This window comes from Carassius carassius, chromosome 16, assembly GCF_963082965.1.
Source record: "Carassius carassius chromosome 16, fCarCar2.1, whole genome shotgun sequence".
Classification (NCBI taxonomy): domain Eukaryota; kingdom Metazoa; phylum Chordata; class Actinopteri; order Cypriniformes; family Cyprinidae; genus Carassius; species Carassius carassius.
The window spans coordinates 10,716,845-10,729,260 of NC_081770.1; the positions used below are offsets into that span (position 1 = coordinate 10,716,845).

The 12,416-nt window shown below is 36.9% G+C and overlaps 1 protein-coding gene across 2 annotated transcripts in view; it reads right to left on the minus strand.

The window, feature by feature from the left end:
- The window catches only part of LOC132160252 (uncharacterized), an 849,275-nt gene that overhangs the window by 62,377 nt on the left and 774,482 nt on the right, over positions 1-12,416 (minus strand). The gene's annotated exons all lie outside the window — the stretch shown is intronic.

Sequence of the window (12,416 nt, forward strand, 5' to 3'; positions counted from 1 at the left end):
GAGGGGATGAACCTAGGGCGGGGCTGAGCGAGTGCAGCGTGAACCTGAGACCCGCAGTGACGGATTGATTGACAGCTGCTGTCAGAGACGCTAAAATGGAGAGTGACTGTAATGACGCAAGTAGCTTTGCAACAGAGCGATCATTTGAAGTAGAGGACTTTTCTCCCCCACTTTCACCTGAAGTGGAGGGTGTCGAGGTGTCTGTTCATATCAATTCGAGCCGCTGGCTCAAACTGCGGTCTTAACTCCCGCACCGCGTCGCTTTTCAGCGCGAGCTGTGTGGAGAAGCCCATTTGGAGAAGCAATCCCGTGTTTGCACACTCGAGCTCTAGGCGGGAACTTGCGGTCTTCCAGGCCAAATGCATCCAACCACTGGCGCTTAATTTTAAAGTCTGCTGGTAAACTATGCAGTCCAGCAGTGCTGTCGCAACCAGCAACACACCACCGTACCATCCTGACCACTGTACTAAATACAGATAAATCTACTCTAACTTGAAGATCTAAATAACTATATAATTGCTATGCTAAATAGATGCTATATTAGTCTATCCTGGTCTTTACCAATATTGAATACTCGCAATTCCAGCTCCTGACTCACTACAGTGATTTTGACGGAACAAGATGATTTTATACTGCCAAGGGCGTGGTAGCTCGTACCAAGGGGCGTGGTGAGCTGGAAACTGCTTACGTCACCTGCCACCCAAAACATCCAACTGCAGTAGCAACTGTTCAACCTGAAGAGGGCAGCACTCAGACGTTTTTACACCATATATTGTAGAATTAAACCACTTTATACTCAAATGTCAAAAAAGTTACTCGAATCAATGAACAGCACTAATAAAGCCCCACTCTTATAGATCATTAACTAAAAAAAGTTGGTTTAGGGTTTAGTTACTCTTTAAAGAACCCTCATCTATAATATTTATCCCGTTATATATATATATATATATATATATATATATATATATATATATATATATATATATATATATATATATATATTAGCACATTAAAATATACATCTTATGCTGTAATAATACATAATATTATCGTGTAAAATAAAAAAACAGCATTTCATAATCATGAAAATAATATAATATAGCAATAATAAAATATAAATGAATTATTATTATAGTACTTGCCAAAAGTTTGGAAACAATTCAATTATTAATGATTTTGAAATAAATCTCTTCTGCTCATCAAGGCTGCATTTATTTGATCAAAATATTGTAAAATATTATACAAATAAAAATAAAAAAGTGGAAATGTGTTAAAGTTTTCTATTTTATTATATTATAAAATGTTATGTTATTCCTGTGATTCAAAGCAGAGTTTTCTGCATCATTAAGCCAGTTTTCAGTGTCACATGGTCCTTTAGAAGCCATTACAATTTAATTTCATGCTCAAGAAATATTTCTGATAATTATCAATGTTTAAAACAGTTCCCTTTCAATAGTTCACTCGTACTGCGTCTAAGATGCTATATATATTGGCCGCTTCGCCACAGGAATTCAGGTTACTTCGACTGAAGCGACGACTGAGTTGTGAAGCCTTTTAGCACGGCAAGGAACGCAGTGCTCCTTCCGTATTTCAGGGAACCGAGGTTACGTTAGTAACCGAGTAGTTTTGCTGCTTCATATTTTGTGTGGAAATGCTGATACATTGTATTTTTAAGGATTCTTTGATAAATAGAAAGTTCATTGAACAGTATTTATTTGCATGTATCAAATATATTTATTAAATTTGTTAAAGCATTTATTAAATATAAATCTTTTGAAACATTTTAAATGTCTTCACTCACTTTTCAGCACTTTAATGTATGATGAATTAAATTATTAATTTCTCTCTTTTTTAAATCTTTCGGTGGTATCATTTAGAGGGGTTTTGTCCACTTTTTTAGCTGGTTTTAGCTGGTCTTAGCTGGTTTTAGCTGGTCTTAGAGTGGTATCATTGTAAAGTTAAGCAGCAAAACTGTTTTTAATATTGCTAATAAATAGTTAATGCTTCTTGAGCAGCAAATCAGCAATTAGAATGATTTCTGAATGATCATGTGACACTGAAACTTCTCTCTGTAAACAACAACAGATTTATAAACGATTCTAATGACGAATGTTGAATTCCCAAATGCAAATTAAAGTGACACTAACACAGCATTTACAGTAAATCGAAACTGAAAACAGTACTTTCAGTAGTTTCAGTAGACATGTAGCGCGTCAGACTATAGCATGTATTTATATAATTACATCACAACGGTTGCAAATTTTCTAATAGTATTAAGCAATCTCAAATTCTCCCCACCATTCATAAAAGTTAACGGGTGAGTAACACGCCTCAGTGGCACTGCGAGTTTGTACAGTGCTCTCAGGAATATTCTGTCCATGATGTTTTAGAAAACAATATTTTTACAGTCTATTTATTTGCTTATTAACAACCTACACCTAGGTACAGGTTAACACCTGATGATATTTCTTCTGGGCTTTTGAGTTACAACAAATGTGTTTTAGAAACACACGGTTATAACAGCCAGAGAAAAGACTAATACAGGAGTCAAGGGTCAAGAGCCCAACTAAAGCAAACACTGATCTCTAACATGGTTACTTCAAATGAAACAATAAATCAACATCTAAACCTTAGTTCATTCTCAATAAGATCTTCTGTAGACGTCTGACAGAAATAAAGTCAGTCTGGTTATTAATAAGTGGAGCTGGTGATGCTTATTGTTTGTGGGGTTGTTTAATCAGATCTTGAGAGATTTCATGTATTTTATTTCAGTTGATTTCATCTAAGGCTGTGTCTGAAGTCAGTTGTAGTAGTTCTTGTGTTTCTCTTTTCTTCAGTGATTCTGTTTGTTAACAGCATCTGTTCATCACTAATTCTCAATCAGCACTTAGTTAATCACTTAATTACTTGAATGCAAAGTTTTAAAACTTACATGGTTTAAATCAAGGCAATCTGTTTACTCAAACGGTTTGAGTTAAGTTACTTGTCGGGTTTTACAGTGTGATTTTAATCATCATGCAGTAACCAGCATCACCTTGACTCTTTTTTCATATTTATCAAGGTAGCCAGTTATTCTGACCACAAGTGTATATACAAATGTGCAAAATATTTTCATGATTTCACATTTTTGATTTCGATGTATAAGTGAGTCTTGCCCCACATTCACTACAGCAGTTCTGTCCAAAATGTGAGCATATGGGTTTCTTTATTTTGTGATTTGTAGAATAGCATTTGTGCACCTCAGAATTTGAAATGGTGTTACTGTTGTTTTGTGTTTATGAGAAAGAACGAGTAAATAAAACATTTGCAACTCCTAAAAAAAACTTTTGTGACTTCAGTTTACTGATATGCATGTGCTACTATTTTTACACCTGCAGATTCCACTGTCCCAGGTGATCAGTTTAGCTATAATAATACCTTCACAGAACATGGTAGTAGTCAGCTATCCATGCAAAAGCAGAGGGGTCAGTGTGATGTACTGTAGGTACAGCTGTCCAGACCAACATCTGATGTTCTGATGTCTTCAACTGGGATCCAAGAAAACCTGCAATAAATATAGTACAGTTCAAAATCAATCATACATAACCAATATAACATGGCTGCCCATTCCTGTTCCTGGAGATCTTCCTTCCTGCAGAATTCAGAGCTGAAATTTGCAGAAAGGTAGAACTCCAGGAACCGGACCCCTGTTTTATGAAGTATCACATCTGGTATTATAAAGTATCAATCCAGGTTTAATTTAAGATTAGCTAAATAGAAAATATTTGTGTTATAATACTGGGATTCTGTGAGAAGTCCAGTGACCTTGTCATGTTTTTTTTTTCATATAATTTTCATACAATATTAATGATGCAAAATACAGTATAAACCCCCCATACATTTAAAAACCTGATATGGATAAACACAAGACTGGAAAACCGTGTTTGTTACATAGGAAAGCCTTCCATTGATGCGCTGTGAAGTGAATTTGTTGAGAAATTCCTCCCTAAAGTAGAGAAAAAGACATCGACAACACAGTAAAACTGTATTTTCATAGTGGGTCATTTAATAAAGTTACTATTATACTTTTTTTTTTTTAGGTAAACATGGTAAAAAGATGCCCCAACTGATTAATAATTAAATAGTTCAGCACGCACGCCCATTTAAACACGTCACAGTCACGCAGAATTTACATGAATAAACATTTAAAATTAGAACATAACTTAAATAACTTAATTAAATAATTATTAAATCATCTATTCTTTTTTACTAATTTATCACATTATGGGGACCAAATGTAAATATAGTAAGTATAATATAGTAAGCCTAATACCTGTTTTTATACAGTCTATGCCTAATACCAGTACATTTTGACCTTGTAGTGACATTTTTTTAGGTCCCCATGAGGAAACAAGCTTATAAATCACATAGAATGGAGTGTATTGAAAATCTGAAATAGCAGAATATTTCCTGTAAGGGTTAGGTTTAGTTGTAGGGCGATAGAAAATATGGTACAAATTAGAGACCAGCTAAAACCAGCTTGACCAGCTAAAACCAGGCTGGCCAAGCTGGGAGACCAGCTAAAACCAGCTATTTCCAGCTAAAACCAGCCAACCAGCTTAGGCTGGTTCAAGCTGGTTTTTTCAGCAGGGATGGCCCAGCTCTGGCTGAATGGTTACATGCCATTGCCGACAGGAGGCCAGCAGTGCCACCTTGAGGCCTCATGTGGGCCAAGTCCGTTTGCTATGTGGGATGGAGCTGGGAATCCAAAGGGTCTGGAGAGATTCTGGATGAAGGAATGGTCTCTGATCTCTTGTCAGGTGTTCTCTAACCTCATCAGGCATTATAGGAGAAAATGTAGAGCTGTTAAACTGGCCAATGTAGGATTAAAAAAAGAATTCCATAAAAGGGTGTCCTTAATTGTGGCCAATGTGTTTTAGAGAAAAACATTTCATAATGATATTTCATTTTAAATTCTTATTATCCAATGAAAGGTTAGATTTTTGTACATTTTTTTTAAATAAAAGATCAAAAGGATTAACTATGCAGATTAATTTTCAAAGCCTTCTTTGATCATATTTTTATCACATTTTTGAGCATGACACTGAATGTTTTTACATTCATGTTCAGTAAAGGACACACTGGTGCTGCAAACACTAAATGGTTTTACATTAATATTCTGTACAAGGCACCCGAAATCCAAACCTTTTGGTTTTCAGACAAACATTTTCTTTATTTGAAAAGAAGGCCGAAACTTGTAGGGCTGCACAATTTGGCCCAATGTTTATATATATATATAGTTACGACTAACTCAGAGCCATAACAAGCAATAGGAGACCATGCCACAAACAAACGGTACAAAACATAAATTTATTATATATCCAACACAGTTTAAACAACAAAATCCAAATATGTGGTGTGTGAATGTCAATATCATTAGTGTAAGGCAAATGCATGGATGTATGATGTGTATGAGTGCAAGTGTTGAGTGTAACAAAAGATAAAAACTTAAACTCAAATGTGCATCAGTGAAGATTGCTGGCGTCCCGAGCGAGGCATGGACCTGAACAGGTCAACCGAGCAGCGTTCAAGCTTTGAGCCACCGGAACCGAGCAGGAAGAGAGAGAGCTGAATCCAGCAGTGAATCTCCTATTTAAACACCATTCTCATGTGACAGCAATCAAGTCTGAAATAGAGGAGGAGGAGCAAGAGAACAAGCAAAAACAGGCCAAGGGCCGTAACACCCCCCCCAACAAGACAGGGACCCATAAAGGTACCCTCGAGCTACCAGTATCTCATGATACAGTTTTCTAGGGTAGGCATATCTTACCTAACACATTGGTGACTGGGACAATGCGTCTGCCACCACATTGTCCCGCCCCTTGATATGCCGAATGTCTAAGGTGTAAGACTGGAGATGAAGAGCCCAGCGCATCAACTGTTTGTTAGGAGTCTGTAAAGTGCTAAGAAAAGTTAGTGGATTATGGTCAGAGAAAACTACCACTGGACCAGAGCCCAGATACACACTAAAATGCTGCAACGCCCAAATAAGCGCAAGCGTTTCTTTTTCTATGACAGAGTAGTTTAACTGATGACGATTAAATTTCTTTGAAAAGAAACATACAGGTTTGTTAATCGCCCCCCCCATCATCCTTCTGCAGTAACACTGCACCAGCCCCCACCATGCTGGCATCCACCTCCCGATGAAATTCACGATCCAATCGAGAAGCCAGTAGAACCGGAGCATTTGAGATTAGAGCTTAAACCCTCTCAAAAGACTGCTGGCATACCAGAGACCACACATACTTGGCTTTTCCTCTCAGAAGATCAGTTAAAGGTGCGACCACTGTAGAGAAATTCCTACAGAAACACCTATAGTAGCCCACCATACTGAGAAATCTCATAAGCTCCTTCTTTGTCATTGGTGATGGAAAGTCATCAATTGCACACACTTTAGCACGCACCGGTCTCACCGAACCCTGACCTACAACACAACCCAAATAGACCACCTTGGCCTTAGCAAATTCACATTTTGCCAAATTCACCGTTAACCTAGCTTGAGCTAGACACACAAACAAAGCTTTAAGACGCTCCAGATGCTGTTCCCAGCAATCTGCATATACCACAACATCATCCAAATACACTGCACATCCTTCCAGGTCACGCACCACCAAGTTCATTAGGCGCTGGAAAGTTGCTGGCGCATTTCTCAAACCAAAAGGCATGACATTATAAGAGTACAGCCCACCTGGTGTAATAAAAGACGCAATCTCCCTTGCCCTTTCTGTCAGTGGCACCTGCCAGTAACCTTTAAGTAAATCCAGCTTAGTCACGAACTTTGCCCCCCCCCCCCCCCCCCCCACTTGATCAACACAATCCTCCATACGAGGTAAAGGAAAGGAGTCCGGCTTAGTGACCGCATTCACTTTACGAAAATCTGTACAAAACCAAGATGTATTGTCTGACTTTGGGACCAAGAGACAGGGTGACGCCCAACTAGAGTCAGAGGGAACTGCCATCTTATTCCGAATCATGTACTTAATCTCAGCCTCCAAAGTTTTTACGCCTCTCTGGGTGAACACGATAAAATCTTTGCCTAATTGGCTTTGCCTCCCCCACATCTATATCATGCTTTAATAGTGTTGTACGTGATGGCGTATCTCCAAATAGGCAAGGAAAACTTCTTATCAGCCTAACTAACTGTGTCTGCTGACATGACTCTAGATTACTCAAAACGCTGTCAAATTTATCCAAGGCTTCCTTATTTTTCAGCTGACCAGACATCATGACCTCATCAGGCTCTGCTAAATCCTCCACCTCCGCTACAACTGAAGAAGAGGACCTAGCCAAACAAACAGGATGAGTTTTGGACAACTTTAACTCCCCCCGATTTCCAAACAACTCACGCGAAACATAAGGCTTCAAAAGATTAACATGACAGAGCCGAGCCTTTGTCCTACGAGCTGGAGTAGAAACTAAATAGTTTTGTTCAGAGAGCTTCTTTAATAAAGAAAATGGTCCCGAAAATTTTGCTTGCTATGGAGAATTATAGGCAAAAGAGCTAAAACCTGGTCACCTGAGAGAAACTCTCTGTGCTCAGTCTGACCATCATAACGTTTCTTCATCTTAGTTTGTGTCCTAGCCAAGTTTTTCCTAGCCACCTCCTGGAACATATAGAGCCTATACCTGAACCCATTCACAAAGTCCAGTAGGTTAGTTGGTGGTTGAGCTTCCTTCCAGTTGTCCTGAAAAAGAGCCAGGTGACCCCGCAGTTTATGACTAAAAATCAAATCATTAGGGCCAAAACCTGTACTTTATTGGATTACCTCTTTAGCAGCCAGCAACATCCACGGTAAAGCCTCTTCCCAATCAACCTGCATCTGAACACACAATGAACGCAACATGGACTTAAGTGTTTGGTGAAACCTCTTCAAAACACCTTGGCTTTGAGCATGATAGGCTGATAGTAGTACTTATTCTACACCTTCTCTCAAGATGATTGACCTTTGACCTTTTGACAGGTTGAACTTCCGGTGACCTTATGATGGATGGGTTGAACTTTCTGAATGAGTTCATGGGTTAACCTATGACCCCTTCCCATGCATCGATCATGTGGTTTTGACAGAAGCTTTTACCCTATTGACCTAGTTAGTGCTAAATCATAGTTTTTGACGGGTAGTTTTACGGTATACGAACCCTCCCCACGCATCGATCATGTGGTTTTGACAGATGTTTTTTGCCGGTTGTTTGAACTTTGTCCCAGTTATATAGTTATGTGTGTGTGTGTGTGTGTGTGGTTATGTGTATGCCTGTGCGGTTATATGGCTTGTCCCACACCCATTACATTCCTGAGCAGTATATAAATGGGGTCGGTGTCAGTTATTTCACATTAATATATAAAACATTATATAATTTATATAATCTAAAACAATTAAAGGTTGAAAAAACATTTTAGTTATTTCACATTTATATATATATAAAACATCCTATCCTTTATATAATCTAAAACAATTAAAGGTTGAAAAAAACATTTAAGTTATTTCATATATAAAACATTCTATAATTTATATAATATAATAATTATCATGCTAAAGTTGAAAAAAAAACATTTTAGTTATTTCACATTTATATATATAAAACATTCTATAATTTATATAAATTATATAATATAATTAATTATCATGCTAAAGTTGAAAAAACATTCTGTTCTTTATATTCTATCCTTTATATAATATACATAATCTAAAGCAATTTAACTAAGGTTGAAAAAACATTCTATTCTTTTAAAAGGTTATAAATGAAACTGTTATAAAAAAAAATATACTGAAACCGACTGTTTCAGATAAACAAAATCCATTCTACATTTTTTTAGAGAGCAGAAAGGAATTGTTTTAAGAGAGCTGAAGGTCCCTGTGTCAGTGTTTGCACGCCACAGTTCACTCTCGTCTGAATTTACTACACAATCATAATATCTTTAAAAGATGTTGTTAATTAAAACCATCGTATCTCATGCAGGAGTAGCATGTTTTTCACAGTTTTCTGACGGTTCCATCTATGAATTACGGTTGGTCAGAGCCTTGCATCTCTCGTGCCCACGAATTTATGATGACACGGGGCGACCCTGCTCACCTTTCCACGTATTGAACAGGTTCATTCGTAGAACAAGGATGACACCTAGCGGTCACTCAACACTGATTTCTTTCACACTGTCACCATTATAAATCCAATTTGACGTGTTTCAAAGCATCACTTGAACCAAAAACTTTCTCGGGCGAGTCTCCAAGACAATTGCTTTCCAAGACAATGGATAAAAGTGAGTATTTTCTTCATGTTATGCTGTTTTATTTTATCTGATGGTAGTGATATTTAAATACTAAATACTAATTAATAATAAAAAGTTTATTTATTTAAAATACATAAAGTTTATTGTATAAATTGCATAATAATTAAGAGCACTAAATCAGGCTAATTAAAAAAGTTAAATAACATTTATTTGAATCATGTTTAATGTATGCTTATATACTAAACCAAATTAAACAAATGCATCACATTTATGCAATTGTTTCCCCATCTTATAAAAAAATTTGAATTAGACAAACACAAAAACAACTCTATTAGGTTATTTGTGAACTTACCCACTGTGCAAAGTTACGTCCAGTGGACGTCTTTTTATGTCTTTGCAGACGTTGAAAAGACGTCCACTGAGGAGCCAGAATGAAAGTTTTTATGACGTCTTTTTTTGACGTCTTCTGTACGTCCGATTTAGACGTTCACAGAACCTCCTTACAAGGTTAAAAACTAGTTCAAAAGTGGTCAGTGGAAATATTTCAACATCATTTAAGGTTCATTTAGACATCATTTATACTGTTTCTGGACCAAATCAACACTCTCAGGATGCATTCGATTTAGACTCATGTTATTTCAATGTAATTTCCAGACACTGTGTTTGTCCTAAAATCAAGAAAATAAATAAAATCTTTATGTTACTATTCTGTTCCCCGAATAGTGAGGTCAAAATATAATGTAGGATCTAGAAAAAATCTTATCGTAATTAAACCAGAAAAATGTAAAGTAAATGAACAAAAACAATTTTTAAAGTTTGGGCTCATAAATATTAGATCACTCACACCCAAAGCAGTTATTGTAAATGAAATGATCACAGAAAATAGTTTTGATGTACTCTGCTTGACTGAAACCTGGCTAAAACCAAATGATTATTTTGGTCTAAATGAGTCTACTCCACCAAACTACTGTTATAAGCATGAGCCCCGTCAGACTGGTCGTGGAGGAGGTGTTGCAACAATATATAGTGATATTCTCAATGTTACCCAGAAAACAGGATACAGGTTTAACTCTTTTGAAATACTTCTGCTAAATGTTACACTGTCAGACATGCAAAAGAAATCTAATGTATCTCTTGCTCTGGCTACTGTGTATAGACCACCAGGGCCGTATACAGAATTCCTAAAAGAATTTGCAGATTTCCTCTCAGACCTTCTAGTTACAGTTGATAAGGCGCTAATCATGGGAGATTTTAATATTCACGTTGAAAATGCAAATGATACATTAGGACTTGCGTTTACTGACCTAATAAACGTCTCTGGAGTCAAGCAAAATGTCACCGGGCCCACTCATCGTTTTAATCATACACTAGATCTAATTATATCGCATGGGATCGATCTTACTGCTATAGATATTGTACCCCAAAGTGATGATATTACAGACCATTTCCTTGTATCGTGCATGCTGCGTATAACTGATATTAACTATATGTCTCAGCGATACCGTCTGGGCAGAACTATTGTTCCAGCCACCAAAGACAGATTCGCAAATAACCTGCCTGATCTATCTCAACTGCTATTTGTACCCAAAAATACACATGAATTAGACGAAATTACTGACAACATGGGCACTATTTTCTCTAATACATTAGAAGCTGTTGCCCCCATCAAATTGAAAAAGGTTAGAGAAAAACGTACTGTGCCATGGTATAACAGTAATACTCACTCTCTCAAGAAAGTAACTCATAGTCTTGAACGCAAATGGAGAAAAACTAACTTGGAAGTTTTTAAAATTGCATGGAAAAACAGTATGTCCAGCTATAGACAGGCTCTAAAAACTGCTAGGGCAGAGCATATCCACAAACTCATCGAAAATAACCAAAACAATCCAAGGTTTTTATTTAGCACAGTGGCTAAGTTAACAAATTACCAGACGCCACCTGATTCAAATATTCCACCAACGTTAAATAGTAATGACTTTATGAATTTCTTCACTGATAAAATAGATAACATTAGAAATACAATAGCGAATGTAGATTCTACAGCGTCTAACACTTCAGTTTCATCCATCGCACCCAAAGATAAACTGCAGTGCTTTACAAATATAGGACAGGAAGAGCTAAATAAACTTATCACTGTATCTAAACCAACAACATGTTTATTAGATCCTGTACCCACTAAATTACTAAAAGAGCTGTTACCTGTAGCCGAAGAACCACTTCTCAATATCATTAACTCGTCGTTATCTTTAGGTCACGTCCCAAAACCATTCAAGCTGGCGGTTATCAAGCCTCTTATTAAGAAACCAAAACTAGATCCTAGTGTACTGGCAAATTATAGGCCTATTTCAAATCTTCCATTTATGTCTAAAATTTTAGAAAAAGTTGTGTCTGCTCAAGTGAGCACCTTCCTGCATAAAAATGATCTGTATGAAGAATTTCAGTCAGGTTTTAGGCCCCACCATAGCACAGAAACTGCACTTGTTAAAATTACAAATGACCTGCTTCTTGCGTCAGATCAAGGCTGCATCTCATTTCTAGTCTTACTTGATCTTAGTGCTGCTTTCGACACCATAGATCATGACATACTCATAGATCGATTACAAAACTATACAGGTATTCAAGGGCAGGCTCTAAGATGGTTTAGATCCTACCTGTCCGATCGCTACCATTTTGTTTACTTAAATGGGGTGTCATCTCATTTATCATCAGTAAAATATGGAGTGCCACAAGGATCCGTCCTAGGTCCCCTTCTATTTTCAATATACATGTTGCCCCTTGGTAATATTATTAGAAAATACGTAATTAGCTTCCACTGTTATGCTGATGATACTCAGCTATATATCTCCACGAGACCAGATGAAACTTCCCAATTATCTAAGCTTACAGAATGTGTTAAAAATGTAAAATATTGGATGACAAATAATTTTCTCCAATTAAATTCGGATAAGACAGAGATATTAATTATTGGACCAAAAAACACCACACAGAATCTTGTAGATTACAATCTGCAACTAGACGGATGTACTGTTACTTCTACCTCTACAGTCAGAAATCTGGGTGTTATATTGGACAGCAATTTGTCTTTTGAAAATCATATTTCCAATGTTACAAAAACCGCATTCTTCCATCTTAGAAACATTGCCAAGCTACGAAA